The sequence below is a fragment of the Cryptomeria japonica genome, chromosome 6 (assembly GCF_030272615.1).
Source record: "Cryptomeria japonica chromosome 6, Sugi_1.0, whole genome shotgun sequence".
Classification (NCBI taxonomy): domain Eukaryota; kingdom Viridiplantae; phylum Streptophyta; class Pinopsida; order Cupressales; family Cupressaceae; genus Cryptomeria; species Cryptomeria japonica.
The window spans coordinates 599,532,559-599,557,966 of NC_081410.1; positions in this window are offsets into that span (position 1 = coordinate 599,532,559).

A 25,408-nucleotide genomic window follows, 5' to 3' on the forward strand; every position below is an offset into this window, starting at 1 on the left:
AAACTAGTCATCTAGTTCTATACCAGATAGTGTATACAACTCTTGATATAAGTCCAGATGTTATACAAATATAGTTATGCAAGGATTGTATGCAGTTTCAGTATGTATGAGTAGTTCAGGTGTTGTATTTTTTGGTTAGAAGTTATTATACAACATGGACAACTTTGGATGATGAGATTTTTGAGGTCACATTGAGTTCTCATTGATCTTTGTATCCCAGTGTTAAGAATCTATGTTGAGCTCGGTGTTAGCAGTGTTCCAATATTAGCAATTTGGGTAATTATCAAAAGTATCTCTTCATGTTTTGTGATTATGGTTTCCTTGGTATCTATGGAGTTTGCATTTTTGTGATATTGGACTTAATCTTGAGACAATAGGTCAATTCTCTTGGGTCTAGATGACACTTACCCTTTTTTCAATAATCCCGGTATATGTATTGGTAATTGAAAGTATGTAAGGGAATTGTGTAGAAGTATTGTGGAGGCCAAAATGAGTGTATCGATAACGTGTTGGACTTGACCGACACACTATTCTATAAATGTATCCACCAATATATATATGTATGTATATGTATGTATGTATATGTATGTATATAGATGTATATACATATATATGTATATATATACATATATATGTATATACATATACATATATACATATACATACATATATATCTATATACATACATATACATATATATACATATACATGTGTATGTATGTATATGTATATGTATGTATGTATGTGTGTGTATATATATGTATATATACACATACATACATACATACATATACACATACATACATACATATATATATGTAAACATATATACATATATACATATATATACATATATTATATGTATGTATATATATGTATATATATGTATATATGTTTATATATGTATATATATGTATGTATGTATGTGTATATGTATATATATGTATGTATGTATGTGTATATGTATGTATGATATATGTATATGTATATACATACATATATATGTATATGTATAATATATATGTATATATATGTTCATACACACACACACAGGCGCGCACGTGCACACACACACACATATATACATATATACATATATATGCATATGTATACATATATATGCATATATATACATATATATATATATACATATATATATATATATATATATATATATATATATATATATATATATATATATATATATATATATATTGGAGGATACAATTATAGAATAGTGTGTCGACCAAGCCCAACACACATTATATGTATATATACATGAGTGGAAAGTGATACATCGATCAAGAGAGCGTGTGTGTGATGTGTGGAAGATAGTTAGCAACGAAAGAAGCAGTGTATGTGAGAGTTTCAAATAGAGAAGGTATTTTGTGTCTTAGTAGTGCAGTAGTCCTTTACTGGACCTTTTGTAGAGCAGTGGTGCAAAGATCTCTAACCAGAACTTCTGTAAAATCTAAGATTTGTAACTTGAGTTTAAACTTGGAACTGATCTCATTCATTCAGAAATGCAAATCTTCTTAGTTCAACCTTTTCAGTTGCAGTGAGCATTCTAATAGTTAGCTATTTTTATTTTTGTATCTATAGTGACCAGTCTGATAGTGAGTCATTTTAGTAACCTGACAGTGAGCCACCTGCTGTAAACACAACTATAATTAGTTATATTTTCATGAAAGTTAAAAATCTCTATGGTTTTTCCCATTATGGTTTTCCACTTAAAAATTTGGTGTTTTATCTTGTGATTCTGTTCTTCTTTAGTCTACATTAACTATTTTACTTCAGTCAAGTCTGTTTGATATATTTGAGGACAATTTATTGTTTTAAATAAGCGGGAATACTGATTAATCCCCCTCTCTTAGTATTCCATTGCGTTCAACTTGATAAGCAGTTTAAATAATGGTAATTGATATTTTTTGATTTAATTGTATCTATGGTTGATATTCAAACATATAAATGAGTAGTTCCTTGTTCATTAGTTGAGCCCCTACATAGTAATGGTGATTTATTTGCAATAAATACATGAATACTACTAGTTTTCCAAGCACAATCCATTACAATCAAAATTGTCATGTGAATTGAGCTCTTTGCAATAGAATTTGAAGGACTAGGTTTTTCAATTGCGAAGTTTCTTTAAGAGAAAAAGTGATCAACTATTCAATCTTTTTCTCTACATTTATGTCAATCTTATTGAGGTTACTTGTACAATCATAACTAATAGATAATTTGAGTTAAGTTTCTAATCTTTGTGATCTCTGAGAAATCTTAGCATATAGAAACACTCCGAGCACTCAAAAATGGCTAGCAAATCAAAAACAAAGAGGGGTTTTGAGCATTACTTGTTTGTGCAGTGTCCTAGAACTGAAATTTTTTTTTGAGAAATACTTGTTTGTTCAATGTCCTAAATCTAAAAATAAAATCAATTGAACCTCTCTAACAAGAAGAAGAAGTCTGGTGAGAAATTTTGCTCTTAGAAAGGTGAAATATGTATTGCCTACTTTTGGTTGGTCACTATTTGAGTACTAGTATAGAAAGAGATTGTAAACATTACCCTTGAGAAATAGATGATATCTAGACATGGGAAAGATTGTGGTATGTAATGTCTAGCAGCAAAGTGGTATGATGTTCAACAAGAAAAGTTCTTGAAACAAATGGGACCCAAATTATTGCATTCACAAAATCATATGTTGCTAAGGTATTTGATCTTAGAAGATATACAAACAAGGAAATTTTTTTTGATTCTTTCAAGTCCAAGTAGGAAGCTTCTAGGATTCTCTATAGGCCACTAAAAATTATAAAGCATTGAGTAAAGAGTCCTAGTTGAAATGGAGTAATCATTTTTTTAAAAATGAGCCCTTCACCATTGAGACCTTTCAAGATTACTTCATAAAAAATATATTATTCACTTTGCAAGTAAAGATGTAGAATAGAAGATACCAATCCATTTGATGTACATTGTCTCATTATGAATACAAAATTCTATTTTTCTTCATTTTTCATGGACAAGGTGAACAAACAAAAGACATCCACTAAGGCTAAGCATATAGAGTTTGTGTTAAAGTGGTACTCTTTGATGTGCCACATGTTGTTTTATGTTGTGACAGGTTTGGGATTAGATTTTGAGAGTTAGAAGATTAAATGATAATAAGAAACCTCTCATAGTGCAGTGTTGGACTGTGAAAACTCAAATTTCATCATTTTTGAATAATTTTTCATCTAAATGTTAATGGAATACATTGGAGAACATGTGGAGAGAATTACCAAAGAGATAATGGAATTCATTAGCTCACAAGAGAAGAATCTAGATTTGGGAGTTAGGGACAACTGGGGAGATTGGTTCCTGAATCCTATGAGATCTCATTTGTTACTAGTCTATGTGTCTAGGAGCACTGAATTCAAAAAGATTATCTAGTAATTGAATGAAGTTGAAAAGATTCACTTGATGGGATACAAGAAGGGTTTTATTTTTTCCACTTCTTTAAAGTGGTGTGATTTCCATGTGTCCAATATGGAAGGCTTTGATTAGATCTTTTCTTTGTTGAATAGACACAAAATATATCATGTTCTTGCAAGGGTAAGTTTGATCCTGAAAGATTCATCAATATAGTTACACTCAGCATGAAGAACTTCATTTTTGTTCATGAGATAAATTTTGATGAGGATGTGACAAGGAATTCCTTATCTTTTAAGGAATAAGAAGAATGAATTGCTAATAATTGTGAAGGAAAATAGAGAAAAGATGAGAAAAGATACAACCTTTTCAAGTTTCTTTGAAGAAAAACAAAATAAGGTGATAAAAATCAAGAGAATGTTAGAGAATACAAAGAAAATTACAGCACCATAGGAAGAAAGTATTACAATTCAAACAGATCCTAGTATACCTATGAGGCATTATGTGAAGCCTAGGAATTGTTGGTGTAAATAATTATTCATCTTGGATATTATTACATTTACTTAAGTTTACTTAGGAAATGCATTTCATAGTAGTTTGGGTATGAGACACTTGGGTGTTTGTGCCACATTGGGATAGTGTATGTAGGAGAAATTCCACCTTTTATGGTGTTGATCTTGTTGTTACACTCCACATTCAGTGGGTGATCCACCTCATGTGGACTATTATATTATTTCTCCTACCTACCCTTGTTTCTTATTGAGCCACATGTCATGTTTGTGTGCTCACATATCCCTAGCCTTGCCTATATAAGCAAGCTCATCTACATTGTATGTAATGGATATTATTGATCATTTTCTATTGATGAGAATACAGTTTATTCTTGTCCTATATTGTGTCTCTATTTTGTACATTTCATTGAGCTCTTGATGTTGGCAAAATCTCATAGGAATGAAGATTTAGAAGAAGCGTCCCAAACTATTCAGGAGGTTGATAGTGGAAAAATTAAGAGACAAAAAAATTCAAAAAATAAAGGCAAAGTTCCAATGGAAATAAAAAATCTTGAAGATGCGCAAGAAGAAACATGAGGTATGCTAGTGGATCATGAGACAATAGGGATGATAGTTCCTTGAATTCCCTTCAATAGGATCAAATTAATTCTTTGAAGCTAAAAATGATGATATAGGGGACATAATGGCCCTATCTTTCTAAAAAAAAATTTGATGATAAATTTGTTAAAAATCACGGGGGCTTCACTTATTGAACCTGGGTTATAGCACATACGTTCATGGCATACTAAAGAATCCCCCTATTTTCAAAAATATTGCCCTAAACTTCCTTTTTCCTCACCCCCTCCCAATACACAGTCTGAATTAAAAGCCCCCCTATTTTCACCAAATATTGTATTTTTTCATAGCCGGAATTAAAAACCCCCCTATTTTCACCAATAGGCAATATATTGGACCCTCATTTTTGGGATACTAAACCCCCCAATATGATTGCACGTGATATAATGTTGCCTAGCCAGTGAAGCCCATGTGTTTAAAATTAATATTTTGAATATTTTGGGGTAATAAGAAAGAAAGATACCTACTGGAATAATCTTGGAGAGGAGAGATAGAAGGTTTATCCTTCATAGTGGTAGGAGGTAGAAAAAAAGGTCTTCTTTGAGTTTGATTTTAACACAAACAACATAACTGTTAATTAAGGGAGGAAAATGGTGATTGAAATTGGCATGCTACTATTACATGATTTTGAGTTAGCAATTGCCTTAGATTTTGAAATGATCAGTAGGTAGAATAAGGAGCTTCCCCCCCCTAAAGAGAAAGTTAAAGAAGTATTTGAGTTTATTTTAGCCAAACATTTGAGACTTTAGGAATTTGAAGAAAATCACAAGTACAAATAAGCTATATGTGGTGGAAAGTATTGATTAGTAAAGGGGAAATCTTTGTTTGAGAAGACTATGAGACACTCCATAGCCTAAGTTAGCAACATTGGTGGTAGATACAACCATATATAGTCAAGCCATTGTGAAGAAATAGCAACAAGATAATATTGAGTTGAAAAAAAAATATATGGAGACACTAACAAGAGTGAGATCTTTGGTGGAGAAAGAAGAAACATCTTCAAGAACTCCTATTCCAATAATCACAAGTCTTTTAGGAGAGGCATTTTCATTAGGTGTTGATGCCTTGCTTGTAGAAATCACAAAGCTAAAAGACCAACTGGAATCACTAAATGGAGATAAAATGCAAGTGTACGATAAAATAATCTCAAAGTTAGTTAACAACTACTAGCTAAAATCAATGGAAAGGTGGATGATGCATATTTTTTATCTTTATTGCTTACACTTAAGTGAAATAGCCTTATTGGAAGTTCTACATATGGAGGATTAAATTGCGCTATGAAGAACAACCTCTGAGATTTTAGAAGCCATCTTGTAATTTTTCTTTGGGGAAGAAAATGGGATAGAGGAAAAGCATAAGAAAACCTAATCTATGGTGATGTGCCAAAGCTTTTACAAAAAAATACAGATCCTTTCTAGAAAACTCCAAATAATTAAGCACAAAATGTTGTAGACTCTTCATTTTTAGAAAGAGAACAAACTGCATAAGGTCTAATAGAAATAGAGCATAATATTCACATCTTCCTATGAGAAGCACCCACTAAGGCTTACTCTGAATGTTTTTATTATTTCACTTTGCAACTAATTGTTTATATGAATTCTGCTCACGAAATGACATATTCTAACTTCTAGTTATAAATCATTGAAAAAAATAGAAAAGTATTTATCATGACCTAAATCTAACAAATATTATGCTAAAAATTATAAAAAAGAAGATTCATAATTATCAATAGCCCATCTTAAGATAATACTGAGCACTGAAACAAAACATTATATGAAAATAAAACTCATAAAGAGGAAAAATTGGCACAAATCCACTATGTTTGATTTTTATTAAGAGCATGAACATACAATAAAAAGGGGGGTGAAAACTTAAATTATAATGCCAGATATGGCTTACATAGAAAAATACCTCCTCACTAAATAGGATAGTCACCAATGAAATAGACTCTGCGTATCTGCATTTCTAAGCAACTATCATGGAGGCTGTCAAAACTAGCTGTATATTAATCATTTCCATCCCTTGCAGCATTGCGAGCTGGTGATCCCATTACTTCTATTGAAACCTCCTAAACTACACGGGTACCCATCTTCTCCAACTTTGACACGTGGTACCCCCTACTATGGTTGCAAAGCCAAAATAACCAGTCGCACACTTTAATCTTACTTTGGGCTCAAAACATCCCTAGGCTCGCATACTCAAGCTTCTTTTGCTTTTCCTTTATTGACCCACAGCCCTAGACATGTGGCTTCATCACGTTGCCCACTCATTATGTTAGTGATCGGGCCCTTGTAAAACTTTGTCATGCCAACATGTTGTGTTCTCCATAGCAAGCATTCTCAAAAAGAAAAGGCCAGACCCAGTTTATGTTAAAAACACGAGGGACCACCACGTGGTGCCTTTGTGCAACTTAGCAAGGGAAAGAGCCTGTGGGAAAACTAAAAATCACACCATTCTCATGTGCAACACTCTCCATGATAATATTTAGACTTACAAAATTAAAGCCCCTGTGCTCATTAGAATGAGGCCAAAATAAATGAAAAAGTCACGAAGCCTTTCAAACATATGAGTGAATTATTATCAAAACATTAGCTTCGCCTTGAGCTGCTAGAGAGGTAAATCTACAACTTTGGTGACTCTTAGGGGCTCATCTACAACTCTGGTGACTCTTAGGGCCCATTTACAACTCTGGTGACTCTGGTGACTCTAGTGACTCTTAGGGGCCCTTCCTATCTAGTTAGAATCAAAATTAGAAGACAAAACTAAAGCTATGAGGCATCAAAGCTGAGGGAGTGCAGTTTGCAAAGGGGCATAATCCACCTCCTAAGAATGTGCTTGTGCTTGTGCTAGCTAGGCCTCAAATGCTTAATCTAAATCAAACATATCCTTAAAGGAGAGATTGCTCAATATTGTTAGTGCAGTCTTAATATGAAATTCGAGTTGTGTCAAGGGATGCAAAACTCATTCAATCTATGTGGCACTTGGAGTTAGGTTGAGGGACTAAACAAATACGTGATCATGTTATTTATTTTCTAACAATTGCTTCATCTGGCTCTTGATTCAGATTGTTCCATCTGGGAGGAAAGAAGATGGAAGTCCCAATTGAACTAATTGTTCAAAATGTTATCTCATTTGCTTTACAATAGACTCTAGGGCACAATGGAAGCCAGATTCAAATTGTTCCATCTGGGAGGAAAGAAGATGGAAGTCCCAATTGAACTAATTGTTCAAAATGTTATCTCATTTTCTTTACAATAGACTCTAGGGCACGATGGAACTCTTTACCTTTTAGGGCTACTTTATTACAATTAATGAATTCATTTTCCCTATTAGAAGCAAATCTCCTATCAGTAATTCCCATGGCTATCAAAACATTATCCACTATAGTATATAACTTCCTAATTAGTACCCCCAATCCTACCACCTTTAGTATAATAGATGACAAAAGTTTCTCAATGATAGTGCCCACATCAACACTTAGCTTCCATGCATCCACAATAAATTTTAAAGATGGTTGCATGGATGTTACAACATACTTTATTCTCTCACAATAGGATATATACAATTGTTGCAGTATAGGGAGAAAATTTTCTTGTTGCATAGAATTAGCTAGTGTTCTTTATAGCTATTGGATCTACAAGGCCTTATTTTTCCTTTATTCTTGTAATTTATAATTTTTATCTCAAGAATCTAAATTTTCCTAATGTAATTTTCCTATTTCCTGATCTCTTATTTGTAATGTGGACTCCATAATCTCTTTGAACCACTTCTCTACATCTATCAAAACTTTAGCTTCATGAAGCTCTTTTTGGAATTAAGCTTCTTTATCGTATAGGTCTAGTTGCATTTGACCCTATATCTTAGCTAGCTCCTACATTTTCTCATGTATTTGGGCTTCTGCCAACTCTCTGCCAGTATTTTCTATGCTTTCTTTAGATTGAGCTTCGACTAATTCTTTCTAGATTTTATCTTTCTCCATTTAGACATCTTGTTGAATTTGTTTCTATAGATTGATGGTTTCAAAGAGACTTGTTTATGCTTATGCTAGTTCTTATTCTCTAACCTATAGCTTTGTATCAAAGTCCTCCTTTTCTTTCTTCTCCAAATCAATTTTGGCCAATGCTTCATTTAATTCATTTTGGAGTTTGGAATTTTCCTTTTGCTTACATTGAAGAGTTATTGAGGATTTATCATGGTTTCTTTATGTAGGCAAGTGATCTCAACATATTTTCCTTTCATTTCAACCTTTTGCCTCTCAATTATCACCTTAATGCTTTTCAATTATTTTTCCCTTTTTTTCTATTTGTAGCCTTAGCTTTAAGAAATTAGTAGTGACAACTTTGTAACACCCTTCCATGCTTGTTTTCTAATTTGTTTCCTTTATAGTTATTATTACCTTTATATGTGTGTGGTATTGTATTTGGTGTGTGTGTGTGAATATACTTAGTTGATCTATAAGGGTGGAATATTCATGATGACTCTATGTTCTAGGACATGATGATATTTATGATGATTTATGCATATGAGGACATATTGATGATATTAGGGTTTATTGTTTATGATTTCTTAATGGATTAGATAAGAGGATGATGTATTATGATTATGATGGATCATGATGTGCTAACATGTGTTTCAAGTGATCTTATTGGAGGATTGACCATGATTATTGATACTATTGTATATCATGTTAGATATATATATATATATATATATATATATATATATATATATATATATATATATATATATGTATGTATGTATATATATGTTGTGTAGGTGTTTTTTGTTTTGGTTGTTGCGGGTATCAAGCATTGATTCCACCTAGCTTCATAGGTATAAGCGTGCCTATAAAATCCTCGATGGTCATATATGGATATAGCATTCAAGCCTAAGTGACCTTACCCTAGCCATCATCCCTAATTAGGGTGATAATCTTAATCTTGAGTTTACTTTCTTGTCTTGTCACAAGGGAAACATCTATGTACCCTATGTCAGTGATCTTTGGTTGTGTGGTTTTTGATGGATTTATCTTGGTGATGATTATTATCATTTATGTTGTATTTTATTAGTAATATATATCTTATTAATATTAATATTAATAATATAAAAAATTATTATTATTATTATTATATTTATGACAATGCATTAATTGAGTATATTTATGCATTTGTGTGAGTTCTATATTATGTGCAAGTGTTTTTTTGTGGTGGAGTGAGTAAATAAATAAATAAATATTATCATATGTATTTAATAGCTTTGGTGGGAGTTGGTTGTAATTTTGTGACTTAGTTAATATATTATTTATTCAATAATTGATTATTTGTTAATGTTACGATTTGGTTGTGGGTTGGTTGAATTGGTTTTGCATTAATGTACATGTTTTGGGAGAAAATTATATTGTTTGGTTTTTGAGACTTTTGGGCTTTTTTCTTGTAACTTTTGAATAGGATTTTGTGGAGATTTTGGTTGGTGAATGCTTGGATTTGATTGAGGCTTGGAATTGGAAATTAGATTTCTTGAAGTTGAATTAATTTGCTGTTGGATATTTCTATTGTTCCGAGAGGTGTTGGTTGAAATATTTGGGTGTGCAGGCTTTTCCTATTTCCTTTGTGTTTTGAATTTCGAGGTAGGGTTCTTATTCCTTCCTATTTATATTTTGAATTTATTATTTTGAAATTTTAATATGGCATGTTTATGATCATTTGTATCAATCGAAAAGTTGCTTCTATTTCTTGTTTGAAATTGATAATTTTTATTTGAAATATACTTGTTTTCATTGAGAAAATTAAGGTTGTTTTTGGGAGGCAAACAGGTACCCCTAAAATAGATCTTTCTTTCTAGATTTTATCTTCTATATCGTATGTTTGTTCTTTTGGCTGCCCTAAGTCAACCTAATAGAATGCACAACAATAGGCTACAAATGTACAACATTAGCTTGCAAATCCATAGGAATTGCCCCCAAATGTGTAGGCATATTGTTTTGGCCTTGTTTGGTCCCCAGAGCATCCCAGCGGCTCAATTTCATCCTCTACCCTATATGTCATGTAATTTCGGATCTATATGATCTTTTTTGGGTTTATTTGTGTTCATATGTTCATCCATATGCTTTTTCATTGAAGAATCTAGTTGATTCTGCATTTGGGAGTAGTTTTATGGATGAATCCTTTATGATTAAGGATTCATGAAGGTTTTGTATTAGATATTTGTGTTCTCGAAGCTCATCATTCCTTTAATTGAGCCTTAGGGTATGGGTATTTTAGATTCTCTAAGGAAGAGTGGCTCTCAATGGGGGATAGGGCCCTAAATAATCTATTAGGGTAAGTCATTGGAGATTTGTTAATCAAGTGATAACCTAATTAATGAACTAGTGTAAAACACATTAAAAAGATTATATGGTGCCCCTCCCATGGCCTTGAGTGGTTGTATAGACTAAGGTTGGGATTGTGAAGGCCTGGTCATCCAAGGGGTGTCAATTCGACATAATCAAACCACCTTGTCTTCATGAAATGATAGTTTAATTCCATATGAGCTATCAAATGCGAGTTGGGGCCTAAGGTGGCTACAAGGGTAACTCATGTTGAGGCTATGCGATGACACTCTTTACTTCTTGTATTTTAGTATCCTATCCTATGTGGTTATTGATAGAAGCCTCTGGTGGTTCCTTGTCATATTTCATACTTGTCCTTATATGTGCTAGTGTTTACCTTATGTTCCCTTGAATGTTGGTGTTGGGCTTGAGAGTAGACGTGGTTTTCCTTCCTTTTTGGCTTTTGTGTTTGGATCCTTGTGTCTATCTCTTGAGCATAGTGGGGTGGACCTAAGGATTTCACATGGTCAAGTGGTTCTTTCCAACCTCCATTAGGGATTGATGGACTTGTTTATGTGCATTGGAAAGATGCTATCTTTTTAATTTCAGTACCTTTTCATTCAAGTTTCAATTTATTCAGTTATTGTAATCAGTATATGATATGTATCATTGAGAAGCATTGTAACTATATTGTAAGTAATTCATGAACACTCCATAAGGAGGTTGCTATAATTTTAGATTCATGTAATTAATATTAAATATAATGGTATAATAGTGTTTAGGTAGATTGATGTTAGTACCAAGTACACATATGTGATCTTTTATGATATATCTTATTTCATCTTGAAAGGTTATCATAGGAACATTTGGGTTGGTGCTTAAAATGAACATAGTTGTAGTGATATGTAATGTTATAGTTATCTCATTAATGATTAATGTATCTTAGATCTTGTTTAGAAGCATTGCACAGTAGCAATGTTACAGAACCCATAGATGACATAGTTTTAAATTTATGTTATCTTCTTCTTGTGAATTGTAATGGTTACTTTTATGATGAGTTAAAAGATGCAATGTATTATGTTTTATAAAAATATTGCTATGCTATTTTAGATTGTGTGTTGTTAGTCCACTCGAGTTTCTTAGTGGAGTATTACAACTTGTATCAGAGCTCATGGTTCTACATTGGGAACTCCATTGCATATGTGTCGATTACATTGTCATTAGGGTAGGTGTCCTTGGATCATGCCCATTAATGCCTATCTTCCTATATCTCTTGATTTATTTTGGCCTTTAGTTCCTTGCCTTATGTTCGTGTTGTGATTGTGTTAGGAGAGATGCCTCCTAGGGGTAGGGGTCAAAGGCAAGGTAGTCATCTAGGAGCCCTATAGAACCTATATCATGAAGGTTCCAAAGAGATTCAACATGAGGAGTAGAAATATATCCATTAGAGTAATAAAAGAGAAGACATGTTTAGGCAGAGGATTAGAATGGTGATTTTGAGTGTCCTGAAGTGCTCCATCTCTTTGCAAGAGATTACTGCTTGACTAAGTCCTAGGCAGAAGGGATATCAACATGAGGAGTCTCGTCATTCCTAGCACTAGAAAAGGGAGAGGACTCATACCTCTCCTCACTCTAGGATCGGTCATGGGAGAGACCATGAGTCTCCTTGCAACAAATCCATAACAGCTAATGAGGATGCTATTTTGGTTGGACACTTGAGAGACATTTTGAGGTCTCAACCACCCACTTTTGAAGGTGCTAAAAGTGATTCAGAGGGTGAGACTTGGTTGATTGATTTTGGTAGACATTTTTCTATCCATCCTTATGGTAGGAACATTAAGGCTAGATGTGCCATCATGCATATCAGGGGATTTTCATCGACATGGTGGCTCATGGAAGAGAAATAGATCTATCTTGACATCGCTTTTTTATCTTGGGAGATGTTCCTTCAGATATTTTAAGCCCGATTCTTGTAAAATAATTGGAGGTGGAGATGTGTAGATGAGTTTCATGATTTATGCTAGATGGCCATGTTAGTAGAGAAATGTGAGCATTGTTTCTTTGAGCTTGATTAGTATACTATTATTTGGTATGGTGATCCCATGTTGGTACAAAATTTTGTTTGGGGCCTCAATACCCACATTAGTGAAGGATTTCCAATTTTTTAACCTAAGACCATGAAGGTTGTGGTAGAGAAGGAATAGTTCATAGAAGAGAACTTGGCCCTAGCACTTGGAGATCAAATATGTGTTCAAATTGATGGTGCCCCTCCATCAAGATCAGTTGTTAGGGAAAATCATTCCTAGGTGGTAGATTATTCTAGGAATCAAGCTACACCCTCGAAGGGTGGTCAACATCAGAAAAGAAAAAATAATTCTCAAGGCAATCAGAATGCCTATGGTGGAGATCTCGAGTCAATGAAGGATAACAATCATCATCACAATAGGTGAAATCAGTCTAGTTAGAGTGCATAGTAGATGTAGCTTTGATTAGTATAGTTAGCACTTGTGGTTAACATGGTCATATTCTAGTTCAGTGTCTCCATGGGACTTAACATGTATCTAGTCAAAGGCAGGATAGCTAAGAGCCTACAGTTAGTAATGGAGGTAGATATCACAGGGTGTTTACAATAGTTGATAACCATCAGGTTGAACATTAGGGAACCACAGTTGATAAATTTAGTGTTTTATGTGGTATTCCTATCTTTATCTCGTTCAAATATGATGGTTTCAATTCTTTAATATCCCCTTCTTGCATGGAGCAATGTGGGCTTGCAACAGTAAGGCAAGTTGATAAGTGTCAAGTAGAGTTGGATACTAGTTCTAAAGTGGTTGTAGATTCCCTTATTTGTGGTTATGTGTTGGACATAGCTTACTTCACCACCATGGTTGACCTTCGTATTATTCCTTTGGGGTCCTATGGAGTCATGTTGGGTATGGATTTGTTGGATATGAAGTAGGATTTCATTGATTGTCGATGTAAGATGGTGCAATTTCTAGATGATTGTGGTGGGAGAGTGGAGTCAGTAGGGGTCAAGAGACCCATCTCCCCATGTATTATTTTAGCTATGTAGTTGAAGTAGTATGATGAGGTTGTCAGTTGTTCTTTTTTTTTTTCAATGATCTAGGTAGAGGTGAGTGTAAAGAGGTTTGGTTTCCAAGTAGGATTCTAGGAATGACATCTAAATGTGACATCAATTTTTGTATTGATCTTATTCATGGGGCAGAGCCTGTTTATATAACACCCTATCCTGTGACCACTCAAGAGCTGAGTGAGCTTTGGTTGTAGTTGGAGGAGTTGTTGACCAAGGGTTTCATTCTAAAGGAACAAGAATGAATCCCTGAGAGGGGGGGTGAATCAATGATAATTAAAAATTTAACTTTCTAAATAATCAAACATTGATAACAAGAATGCAGAGATATTAAAAGACATTCACACAGGGACAAAACACATAACACTGAATATACGAGGAAAACCCATAGTGTGGAAAAACCTTGGTGATAAATGTTTTTAGAGTCTATTTCTCTAATCCAACCTCACAGTTTGTTTACAACTTTTATGGGAACCAACCCAAAGTAGCACCAACCCTTGATCGGAGCACCCACTTAGATGATTTACAATGAATTTTAGTTACAATGAAGTACCTTATTACAAAAGATGTTTTGACCCTGATATGTATTTTGCACCTCTGGCTCTACTACTCTCTCTCTCTTTCTATCTGCAACTCTTTCCTCTTTGTCTCCACTCTTCACTTCACTGTATTCTCTGTGCTACTATCTACTTCTTTGCTTTGCGTGCTTTTCTTTGATCTTTATTTTTCTCTCTACCATTTTCACCTCATCACTCAACAAGGATAAAGAACATCCCCATCGTGTTTTTTTTATAGTATCCCACTCTTGTAACTAAATTTCCTACAGTACCTGGATTAATTTCTCTTCTCGAGATACACAAAGATTTTATCTTCTACTCCTACCCTTCCAACTATGTTTTCTTCTTCTTTAATCAAGAAATCTCTTGTCCTCTATCTGAATTTTCTCTTCTCAAGTTGAAAAAATATTTGATCTTCCAACTACCTTGCAAATTGTTTTCCACTAATATTAAATGCACTCTTTATATCTTAAAATATTATTGTTAGACACAATGCACCACTAAGAGGGGGATGGGGTGAATCAGTGGTTCTCAAAATTTTCTCTATAGATATCCAATCTAAGCATACCATTTATTAGATCTAACTATGAACAGACTTACCGGTTAGTGAGGAGACTGAACTCAAATGCAAACACACATAAGGGGATATCCCATTACACTAGCATGTACAAGGAAAACCCAAGATGGGAAAAACCTCGGTGAGTAATGCTGGTGGAGTCTAATGCTCCAATCCAACCTCACAATCAAAAACCTTTGTTACAATGTTTAGGGAACCAACCCAAGGAGCACAAACCCCTGACTTTATGGCACCAACCCAAGGAGCTACAACCCCTACCTAATTTATGGGCTACAACCCAAAGGAACACCAACCCCTATCTTTAGGGCACCAACCCAAGGAGCTACAACCCATGCACTGAGCTAAAACTCAATGTTCACAATGTAAACTTCAACTAAAAAAGTAGTTATCTAGCTACAAGTGGATCTTTTAACAACTCAATAAAATCTCTCATGCTAGTAAGGTATCTCCTCAACCTTACCAGTTCTCTGCTCACTCTAACTGATTCTTCACCAACTTAGTCACTATCCCACTGGATCTTCTCTTCTTACTCCTCTCTCTTCTCACTGCTGCTACTTACCGGTTCACCTTTTTCTCCGTTGATTCTAACTTCCTTCAGCACTCTGCTGCTTTCCACCGGTACTATACTTAGTCGGTTCTATACCTACCTACTCTATAGCTTCCTTCACCTTTTCTCTGTCGGTATGGACACCACACGTTCTACTCTTCTACTAGTTGAACACTTCAACCTCATTCTCCCTCACTCTTACTCTCTTCTTAGATACTCATTGAGTACTTGGTTGTTTTTTCTCTTACTTGCAGAAGTATTACATTTCACAGTAGCACAATATTCTTCTCTTTAGCAGCAGCAAACAATCTCGTTCTCCTTCATACTTATAGCCAAGTTTTCCCGCCAATGCCCAATTCAAAATCTAGGCAGTTAGGGTTTCCTCACCATCCTCAAGGAAAACCAAATCCAATCAGATCTTGCTTGATTTGATCTTCCTGACATCCATCTGCACAAGTCTGTCATCAACGCGCCTTCCAGAACATGCTTTCCTTCTTCAGCAACCTGCAAACAATCTGTTGACATACATCTTGTTCAGTCGCCATTAATGGCAAGATGGGTTGCTTCAACTACTCTAGTCTGCTCGATCAATCTATCCTTGATCCTCTCTTGTCCGTTCAGTCTTGAGCCACACACTTCTGCCACTTCACCTTGAGCTTCGCAGTCTCCTTGAAAGTCGACCAACTTTATACCTACCCCGTCAGTGTACATTCCATCTTCATCTGATGCAGGTTCACAACGTTGACTCCATGTGGTGTCCAAGTCGACTAGCTTTGCCACCTTGAGTATTCATGTCGGTCCACATGGGATCACTAACCAAACATTCTACCGGTTCCTCATCATGTTTGCACTTTGTTGAACTATTGGTGGAATGCCTTGACTGGTCACTAGACATGACACACTTAAGCATGCACATTCCCATTTAGTGGGAAGTCTTCTGCATCTACCCCTTGTCCATATTATCGATGGACTTACATACTGTTATAACACTTTTGATGACACCATGTCATCAACACTTGATGAACTCCATCTTTATCAGGTGAGAACCTTATCTTCCTTGTCTCTTCTCTAATGTTTAACCGGTTGACATAGCATGTCAACTATCACCAAACCTATGATAGCTTCATCATCCGATGGGAGTCCTGTTATTTATCCTTAGACTAGCAATCTGGTGGCCTGCTCATACTTCTACTTCTCCTCCAGTGTACCAAACAATATTCTGCCACTTTAGCATGACCAATGCTCATCATGTAATCTCTTCACCTCGGTTGTATGCAACATCATATTAATGGCCCTTTTTCAGAGTGGTCATATTATTGCCCATGAATCATACCAGTATATTCAGATTCTTCCTTCTGCATGAAAATGGTCACCTAATTGTCAACAATGACAACACATCAACTCTTCTCTCAAACCGATCCATCTTCTATACTAGGTGACATCAAACTCTAATGTCAACAACCTCTTGTTTACTAGTTGAAATCAATATCGGTGATACCGGTAACATCCTATGCTGGTTCACATCAATGCCAACAATCTCCCCCTTTGGCATTGATGTCAACTCATGTAGTATCTGGTATACTACAGTGACTTTCTCCCCCAAACATGAGGTGTTCTTACAGGTTTGGCATCTGCATTTATGCTTCTCCGAGAATGGATCCAGGGTTGTCCATTCTCTGTAGATCTTCCATCTGATCTCTTCTTCTACCATGCATTTCTTGACTTGGTGGTAACAATATTTATTTGTCTTCTACCAGTAGGAGATCTTCTCCTACTCATTCTACTAGTAATACTGTTTTCCCACATCTTTCCTTTCAAATCTGCATTGTTTCTCCATGCAGCACCAGTTTTCCTCTTCATGTTTTCACCAGTTGAAGTAGGTCAACCTTCTTTCTTGGAGTATCTTTGACTCTAAAGGTTTGGCTTTTGCCATTTTCATTTGAGGAGATAAATTGAATATATTTGTGGGAGGTCTCCTTGCCTGTAGATCATTTACCGGCAACACATCCTAATTCTCTAGTATCCTTGGAATGTTTTTGTTTACTTAACATTTTGTCCAAGGCCTTAGTATTGCCATCATATTTCTTTCTTAGTTTAAGCTCATCTTGGCACTTATCCAACTCTAACGTGAGCTTTGCAATTTTATCCTTAAGAGCCTGACACTCCTTTCCTTTAGTCTCTACCTCTAGCTGGAGATCCTCACATCTTCTCTCCTTAGCATCAAAGACTGATTTCAACTCACTAGTCAATCCTTTTGCTTCTTCTAGTTGAGATGTTAATATGCGGATGTTATCATTTGATTCTTTAAGGTATATTCCCAACATGCTGCATTCATCATGAACTGAATCCTTGTAATTTTTAAAAGTCTTTCTAACACTTTGCAGTTCATTTAGTACACTTACCAGTTTACTTTCAAGATCTACTTTGGCTTCATCTTCATCATCACTCCCAAACACATCTTGCCAGTGGGATCTATCAGCCTTGTCAAACTCTGATGTGAGTGCATCACTTTCTATCTCTTCTGCCATGAAGAGATGAGTATCCTTCTCATCAAAACTACAGCAGTTGACTGATCTGTTGTCAACACTTCCACATGTGTCTACATTGTTATCCTTCATGCTTCCACAATCTGATTCAGCAGCGCATGCCTCATTTCCATAAAACATCTTTAGTATATCCCATAGACTCTTTGCTATTTTTCATTTGTCCACCTATGAGGAGACATCACCGGTGTGCCTACTAAATATAGCCTTCATGGCTTCTTCATTACATAAATGTTTTCTTTCTTATTCAGTGATGGTGGTGGTATCCCTAGTTAATGATGTATTAAGGATTGTTCTTAACTCATTTATAGCAGTGACTTTCATTTTATATGCCAGTGGCAATCCTCTTAAAACTTTTGAAACAATTTCATCCTCACTTAAGGTTCCTCCACAACATTTAATACCCAAAACAATCTCATTTACTCTTTCCATAAAAGCAAAAATCCTTTCATCTTCTTCCATTTTTAGATGTTCATACCTGACCCAGAAGATTTCAAGTTTTGCAATTTTGACTATGGAATCTCCTTCATTCATTGTTTCCAAATGATCCCAAATAGCTTTAGCAGTAGACCTATCTGATAGTCCCATGATTTGTTGATCTGATAATGCGCTCAAAAGTGCTTCTCTTGCTTTGCAATCATTTTCCTCATCTTTTCCCAAGGTAGGTGGATTAGGCTGACCTGGAGTAGGAGCAGTATAACCATTTTTTGTAACATCCCAGATATCCTTTCCAATGCAATTTAGATGTGTCTCCATTCTGATCTTCCATATGCCAAAGTTGGTTCCATCAAGTTTAGGACTGTCCTTCCTGAAATAGTTAGTGGACATTGGATCTCCTCAAGCTGTTAAACTTCTGCAAAAGAGGACTAAGCTCTGATACCAATTGTTAGGTCCCGGAGACAACTGAGAGGGGGGGAGTGAATCAATTGTCAAATAAATTCAAACTAAAAATAACTTAACCAACTTAATGCTTAATACTGGTAAACTAGTTCAATATGTCGGTAGACAATTTTAATAGTTAATTCCTATAGCGGTAAGGATTAGTGCATGAAACATAAAGACAAAGTCATCCACAACACATAACACCAATATTTGTATGTGGAAACCCTGTAAGGGGAAAAACCACAGTGGGAAACCTTACCCACAATCATATGATACTACTATAGATAGTAAGTGTACATAAATGGGGTTTGTACATGTAGAAAGACCGAGCGCCTAATGCTCATAGCTCAATCACAAAATGGGAGTCACACTGACTACAATTGGATGGTTAAATCCAATAAGAATGTACTGCTCAAAATAGCATCTTCATATGCTGGATTCAGTACCAGTGTAGTTGTCTTCACAAAAACCCTCCTTCAATCTTCAAATGATGTCTGCGTGTATATCTTTTCTTATTCTCGCATATACCTTCACACAATCCTTTTTCGCATTCCACACTTGATCTTACAAATAAGATCTTACATTTATACCATAACCTAAGACCAATTTTAGTAGGTCAGCTCTACAAGATATTACAATAAAATTAATATACATATCAATTAATACCCGATGCAATAACCAATTCAATATGTCAGCTTAATGCATTTACAACAATAATTAATCATCTCCATAGCGTGTTGTGCTGATCTGGAAAAGATAAACCTGCCGGTGTAACATAGACCTATTTGCCGGTAACAACAAATATTCAAATGCTAATGTACCAATAAACAAAACTCCAAGACAAAGTGTCCACACAATGTCTTTGACATAACCAAGTGTTTTCCATATCATTCCAAGTGCCGATGATCATTATATCTTGCCGGTGTACTAGATACCGGTGACTGTGCATGAGTCAGTTGCTTGTCAGTGAATGTTGCTGATTCTCCAAAGTGCCAGAGTTGATAAGTGTTTAGTAGGTGTTGACATCAATGACAAAACCATACCAAGATACCAACAAAGGCCAATGGAGAAGGCGAGCCGTAGTAGTATAGAGGAGAGTGGCTCTGAGGAGAGAGGGCAGAGAGGAGAGACAAGCTCATGTAGTGAGGGGTAGAGGTGGATTTCCATTATAGGTACCAGTAGCATAGGTACAGGGATGATGATAGGGACTGGAGCAGCCAGAGGAGCAGCCACATGGATCTGGTGAGGGGAGAGAGGAGGAGGATGAGCTTCTAGAGACCATCACGGACTGTGACGACCACTAGAGGGAGAGACAAGAGACATGCATCTAGTGGTGGGGTCATGGGTCCTCCACCACCACTAGATAGAGGGAGTAGGAGTGATGATCTTGAGGTAGGTCCTTCTAGGGCTCAGACCCCATCGAGGCCAGCTAGCTCCAAGGGAGGGAGTTCATCATAGCCTTAGAGGGCTCCCTATGTATCAGTTTTATACCATTTTTGTATGATGATGTAGACACCTTCGGGTAATTTTGTAGCCATAAGTATTTTGAGATCATTGTATTATGACACTTATGATTTTGATATATATATGAGATGATTCATCCTTGTGGCAGCTATATGCATGTGTACCTATGTGATGTATGTTTCTATGTGATGCTTATGATATGGATGCAAATATGTACATGATTAAATGCAATATTTTTGTTCTTTTATGTTTTTATATGTTATGCAAATGTGAATGTATGAAATGCAGATGAGTATGATAATGCAAATGACTTTACATGATGAGAATGTAAAATGTGCTAACATGTGTTGTGTGTAGGATATGGTGCAATTGTGATATCTATATGTATGTATGAAATGCTAACATGTGGTAATGCAGGTGCAAACTACATGAAATGTAGATATTTTTGGCATGTCATTCTACTCAGTCATGTGATAGCGGGCTACATGGACTCAAGAAGGACTATGGAGGTCAATCAAGAAAGGGGAATGGAAGATAGAAGATATGGAAGTGAAAGAGATTCTTGTGTGTTATCATCATTGAGATTTATTATGGCAAATAGGCTATGACAATCCAAATATATGTTCGACCTAGAAAGTCATTATACCTGTTTGCATGGAGATCAGACAGTCACAAACAAGGAATGCCCTAGTTCACACTAGACCCACAGTGCCCTCATATCCTTGGATAAGTCATAGCATTATTAAGGGACAATCCACAGACAACAAAGAAAAATAGGTGACGATATCCCATCCTTTCCTTTCTAGTCAAAGACATCCTGGAGATAGAATCTCTAGTCAAAGACATCCCAGAAAAGCTAAAAGACATGCCACCAAAAGATAAAATCAAAAGAAAAGAAAGACTCAACACCAACATCCACTATAGTCCACAAGTTTAGTGTCTCTTGTCACTTGTATAAGTCTATTTGATTGTGGTCACAATGTTTTTGTTTTCACAAAAGGATAGATAGCACTGAACCATAGTGTTGTCTGAGTCTGTTGAAAGATTTGATTTGTTGAAGCCAATTGTTCCTGTTGTGTCTCATTTGAAACTGACTGAATCCATGAAACAAATACTTTATTGTGGAGAAGATGGAACTTTATTGCAGATCTGTGATGCAATTGTTTCTTTATTGTTGATTGTGTGCGGATAGACTGAAGAAAACTAGAAGAAATTGTACTCCTCAGAACATGTGATGCTCTTAGTTCCACACCCATTACTAGATGTAGGATTTTCCTTAGCCATAGATAGGAGCTGATTTATTATGGATGGAAAGGGGTGAAAAGGAATTTTTTATTATGAATGGCTAACCAATCTTAGGTAGATCAATAACAAGCCATGATGGGAATGGGTAAGTTTATTAGGAATGGATAGGCTGTGAGTGTGTGCAAAGTGAAAGGATGAAAGTGGAATCTTGAAGGAGGAAGGAGCAATATCTCTACACATGGCATCGATGACTCAGTTTTCACCATTGTACTTGCCTAGGGTGCCACCCAAGTGGTTTTCACCATTGGACGAAATTTTTTTCTTTTTCTTTTCTTTTTTTCAATTTTTCTTTTGAGTCACAAGGCACCTCTTTGCCAGGTTTTCACCAAGTAATGATTTTTTACATTTTGTGATTTTTTTGTATTTTTGAATTTTTGATATTTTTTGGTTTTTTTTGTATTTTTGAATTAGGATACTCTAAAGAGCTATGTGTAAAACCTACGAAGGTGCATGTTGTTGATAGGATCCTCCAAAGGTTTTCCCTCTAGAGTTGAGAGCTTATATGCACCAGATCCATAGTCTATTGTAATGATGTAAGGACTAAGGCAATTTGGTTCGAATTTGCCCTTGTTCTCTCTGTCTTGCTGATTTTTTGGATTCTCCTTGAGAACTAAGTCACCCACCTCAAATGTACAAGGGTAAACCTTATGATTGTAATTGTGTTTTTCCTTGACTGAATGATGTGTAGCTTGAGTGGCCGTCTTCCTTGATAAAGGAACTGAGATAGAATTACTAGCGCGTGGACTACATAGGCCTGTATGCATATCACCTAAATAAGTTTTGGCATCCCTGATAACAAAGTCCTTCGAGGAAGCTCCATTAAAGGTCCATGATGTATCACCAGAAGGGAAAAGATGTGTGGAACAAGTGGATGAGTGATGAAGGCTTATGATTGCAAAAAGAAGTGAAAGTATCATGACATGATGGAGCCTTAGGATCAACAAGTATGACTTTTGGCTTGAAATTTTATAACTTTTGCCCTGAGTTATTTTGATATTAGGGGAGATCATCTCTTTCTCTTTTTCTTTCATAGGATTTTGGTCCTTGACTTTGATTTTTTCAGAGTCCAATAGCTTTTGATTTTCATTTGAATTAAAGGTCTTCTCTTTATTTTTGACTTTTAGATTTTTCTTTTGAAAGCTTGATTTTTGATCCCCAATGTGTAAGGGATTTTGTGATTCTTGTTGATCCAAGTCTGGAAGTGGAGTGGAAATGGAATGAGTAAATGAAATGGTAAGGCTATAGGATTCCTCAAGAGGGCTGGCGATACACTCAATAGATTCTTCACTGGAACCACTCTTAGGACTATTGATATCAGGAGCTACTTGCACCACTAGAGGAGATTTGCATTTAGACTTAGTAGCCACAACACTAGGTGGTTCATACCCAATTCCTTGGCATTGCAACTTGTTTTTAGGTTGTTCCTATCGACAAAATGTGTTAGGAGATAGTAGGAGTTGATCAACATGAAAGATATACTCACCACATCCCATGTCTTTAAACTTGAACTTTTCTTTGATCTTTGCTTGTTTTGATGTAGAAGCTTTCAAGGATTCTAGATCAACATATGCCGATGAAGGAAAAACTTCTCAATTGACTGGGATTGTTATTTCTGATCTAGGACGTAGATTGTTGCAATATATGAATGGGTTTGGGTCAGCTTTGATGGTCACTTTCACTCCATTGTGTGGAAACTTGATACATAGATGATATATAGATGGTACTACGCTCATCTCATGAATCCATAGACGTCCTAGCAATATTTTGTATGTGAGATCGAGGTCTAGAACTTGACAAACCACATCCTTTGTAAACGGTCCTACTCTGAGAGGTAAAGTGGCTGTGCCTTTGGATGAACACTCTTCGTCATCATATGCCTTGATGGTAATTTTGTTTATAGCATTCACAACTTTATCAAAATATCCCAACTGTATTATTGTGTTCAAAGTACATATATTGAGACTAGCTCCTCCATATATTAGGACTTGTTTTATTCGATGTTTGTGTAGGAAGGATTCAATGTGTAAAGGTGCATTATGTGGTTGTCTTACAAATGCGTCGTCAACTTCAATGAATGTAAGAGAATGGGGAACAGTAAGGTATCCCACCATGGCTTGAAATTGGTCCATGTTTAGATCAGTGGGGATGGAAGTGTCTCTCAAAGTTTTGTCAAGAATGGCTTTATGTGCAGGGGATATGCCTAAAAGTTCAAGGATGGAGATAAGAGTGGGTTTCTTCCCTAACTGTTCTACAAGATCATACTTAGGTTTGGTTGATGAGGAAGTGTTGTTTTTAGCTGGAGCACCTTGAAAAGTGAATTTACCTCGACAAGTTGTAACAGTACATTCAGAGGTGGGTTCAGAAGGTCCAATGCCTTTTAGGACAACCTTGGGTCTTTGGGTAGAATTCTCAGGCATTTTGTCCTTGATGATAATGGTAGAGACATAATTATCCATTAAAATGTGATTGACAGTTGAATCATAGTTATAGGATGCTCTGGTATAGTTGGTCTGCTCATTTGTGCCTTTGGATTTTCCCTTGTCATGTTTTGGGAATGGTTCTTTAAACATCTCATGTTCCTGATTGGATGAGTGTCCTTTAATCTCAATGTCACCTCTATCAATAAGATCTTATATGATGTTCTTTAGCCGATGACAATAGCCTATTTTGTGTCCCTTGCTCTCATGATATTCACAGTACTCATTGTCATTCCACCAATTTGGTTTGACCTTTGGATCATATGGAGGCATATCTGGAATTATTATTATTTTGTTTTCCACTAGCTTCTTGAAAGCTGACTCAAGTGTTTCTCCCAATGGGTTGTATTTCCTTTGTGGTTTTGAAGTTGTTTGAGTATTCACTTGATTATTTGTAGAGCTTGATCTAGAAAAAACAATTTTGGGTCGTATTGTATTGGTATCAACAACACCATCATTGACTGTGTTCTTGTTTTTATTCCAAAATATTGGCTTGTCTTTTCCTTTAAAGTCCTCTTTGTTTTCTTTGAATATTTTGACAATGCCTTGCTCAATTAGGACTTTCTCTGTCACTAATCCTTTTTCAATGACGTTCTTGAAAGTGGACAAGCAAGCTTTTCTCAAGTCATAACCAATGTCCTTGTTGACATTCTGGGTGAACATATCTACCATTTGTTTTTGTGGAATTTCATAAGAGCATCTGCTGGCTAGATTTCTCCATCTTTGTAAAAATGATGAAACAGACTCTCCATCCCTTTACTTGTTGTTGCACAAAGTAGTGATTGATATGTCTATCTCTATTTTGTATGAGAAATGCTAGATAAAAGCCTCTGCTAGATCACCCCAAGACTTAAATCCAAGTGGGAGTTGGGAGAACCATTCCATAGCTTGATCACCTAAGCTTTGTGGGAATAATCTCATCAAATATGTCTCTTCTGCTGCTACCTCAATGCAAGTTGTGAAAAACTATCTTATATGTGCCTTAGGATCTCCTTTGGCTCTGTATTTATCGAACTTAGGTGTCATGAAATATGTAGGAAAAGGAGGCATTGGAATTCTTTTGTTAAATGGATAGGGAAATATGTCTCTCATTGTGTAAGTTGGCTTTGGTGTATTTATGTCCTCCAT